The sequence below is a fragment of the Charadrius vociferus genome, unplaced genomic scaffold (assembly GCF_000708025.1).
Source record: "Charadrius vociferus isolate BGI_N301 unplaced genomic scaffold, ASM70802v2 scaffold549, whole genome shotgun sequence".
Classification (NCBI taxonomy): Eukaryota; Metazoa; Chordata; class Aves; order Charadriiformes; family Charadriidae; genus Charadrius; species Charadrius vociferus.
In genome coordinates, this window is record NW_009650103.1 from 941,207 (window position 1) to 944,124 (window position 2,918).

Consider the following 2,918-nt stretch of genomic DNA (forward strand, 5'->3'; position numbering starts at 1 on the left):
TTCGTCACCCTGATAGTCCAGAGAAACTCCAGGTAGTGGGGACACCTGGGAGAGCAGGGTCAGCCCGATGGAGCTAATAGCAGTTTCTCTGCACCTCCAGCCCCAGCAGCTGCAGGTAGTTGCCAATTAGCCACTCCTGCTCCACAAGTGATCGCCGTTTGGCGGCAGGTGAAGCAGTTTCTCTGCGCACACCGCCTGGAAAACATGCTGGTACCCTCCATGAGACATGTGTTGCTATAGCAATGGGAAAGGTATCAGAAGCAAAACGAGCGTTGACAGATAGTGCAGATTGCTTTTCAGATTACCACGCAAGACCAGGATCCCTGCTTCTCAAAGTCCAGTAGCCAGGCACCGCATAGAGAATGGCACAGCGAAAACACTGCGAGGAACAGAAAAAAACAACCCCAAAGATGGCCAGAATAAACAAAGTTCTGAAAAGCCCACCCCCCCCCCTTTCTTCACATATAGGGTCATCTCAAAGCAAACTGAGCTACAGGACGTCAAATCAATCATTACAGTACCCCAGAGATGTATTCTGGAGCCTGCAGCAGTCACTGCATCCTCTGTTCACGTCTGATCGGCCCTGTTTGCGGGCGCATACACACATGCATGAGTGGGAGCTCCAGATGGATCAGCTGAACCACGCTGAGGAGGGACTTTGCATCTCTCCACCCGCTTCCTCCCGGACCCTGCTGCCAGCTGGACTCTCGCTTGCTGTCACTTGTTGCCAACTCACCCTCCTACCCACAGCAGAGCACCACCGGGAGTTAACTCCCAGCCATTGGAGTCACTTCAGACACAGCTCCCTTCTCTGCCTCAAAGCAGATGACAGAGAGAGACAGAGAAACAGATTCAGCTCCAGCCTTGCTTGCCTGCACTCAAGCGCCCTGTGTCCTGCCTGCAGCCAGCCCCAAGACTGCTTGTCTGCCATCTGCTCCCTCTCCAGCCCAAACAGCCAGCAAAGCAGAGAGTCTGCAGCTCTGGGAACTTGGTTCAGGATAGAACCCACCTTCTGACTGCGCTCACATGAGAGTTTCGGTTTTAAAGGCTGAAATTCACCCTTGCACAGGAACCTTTGCTTTCACATGTCATGACACCCTGAACAACGCACCTGCAGCAATTAGATCAGAGATGAAAAAAAGTCTCCTTGTTTGCTCAGCTTATTTACTTTGCAGCACTCAGTTTTCCCAGTTGTTTGTGTGGGTCTTTCCCTTAGCAACCAGGGAGAGAAACATTTATGAGGCATGAAAAATGTAGCTGTACAGCGGTAAGAACTGGCAGGGTGCGGCTGCGGGTGCAGCTGGAAATTCCTCTTCACTGGTAGTCACAAGTGACGGGACTTCGATGAATTGCACCCCTTAAACAGCAAAGTGGCTTATCCTCTTCAAGCAGGATGCACAGGTAGAATCAGGGCTTCTAAGCTGTGCTCTCCACCGTACCACCCACCACGTGGGATCCTAGGCTTGTGACAAATACCTCTACATGCCTCAGTTTACCCATACATAAAACGGGGGTAAGTATAATAAAGGAAGGCTAAAGTTGAGACCTCAATACAAAGTACTGCATCGAACTGCAACGTGCATTCCCCAACATGGGAGACTGAGCTCTGGACATTTTTTTCCAGAGAGCTTTATACCTATGATTTTCTGGATCTCCCAGCAAGATTATTCTCCCCAGTCCACATCCATGGTGACAGAGTACTACTGTTCTTGACCCTTGGCAGGGTCAGGATCCAAACCCCAGTATTTTGGTTGCCAATCCCCTTTCCCAACGAGATGTGCCACAATGCAGCACGCATGCACGCTGGCACTGGCTCCTGCCTCATACCCTTACCCCCAACAGAGCCAATTTAGCTTTTGTTTATAGGGCTGGATCAAGGCAAACGGGGCTCAGACCAAATGCACTGGGTGCAGGAGGCGGCTCTGGTATGCATTTTGTAGTCCAAAAGTGGATCCCAGCCCACTTTTCCATCACAGCATCAGCCGTTCCCTTTATTCATTCTTGGGCTCCCAGGAGCCATCGCTGCCCACTTACCTTCCCACCACCCCCACAAGGGCAGCAGCACAGACCACCCCCCCTTCCCGAGGTTGGGGTCAAGAGGGGAACACGAGAAGGGGAATAGAAAGTACAAAGTCAGAGGAGCATCAGGACCAAACAGAAAGCCACACTGTGACGAGACCCCCAAATTTCATGCCTTTGCTTCATCCTCCCCTGCCCCAAAAGCACCAGTGGATTAGTGAGTGTAGAGCTTTTGTCCACCTGGGCTCAATTCAGTTTCATTTAGCCTCATAAGCACACCAGGCAGAGACAAGGGACCTCCTGGTGCCACTTGGGCTAAGCACTGCCTGGGGAGCCGCAGCCCGGGCTTGCTGGCACAGCACGCAGCAGCTTCGCAGCCCGCCAGCAGCCACGCAGCTCAGGAACGGCTGCAGCATCGCAGTAGCAGCTAGACCGTGTCCCAAACTCTCTTGCTTTCATTCCCAATCCTTCAACCCCACTTCTATTGGCTGCACTTATCCATCACACAGATAGAAAGCCCCTCTCTCCCTCAAAGGCTGCTGCTTCTCCTCTGCCACAGCTCACGCCGCAGACCAGGGGTCAGGACTGCTGGCAGGCACAGTGTCCCCCTACACCAGCAGGCAGCAAGGGACAGGCACCTGCAGCTACAGATCCTCGGGAAATAAATCGCCGACAGAGCCCACCCGCTCCCTGGTACCGCACACGCATCAGTCACCCGTCGCGGACACGCGTGGGGCCACCGTGAGCCCCCTCTAACCGGGATGCTGGAAGGGGACCGACCTCGGCCGCCCCCGCAGCTGCACACCGGAGCTCCGGGGGAGGAAAAGGGGGGAACCGTGAAAGTGCTCCGGGGAGACAAAGCGGAGGGTCGAAACGCACAACTCACCTGAGTGTCGATC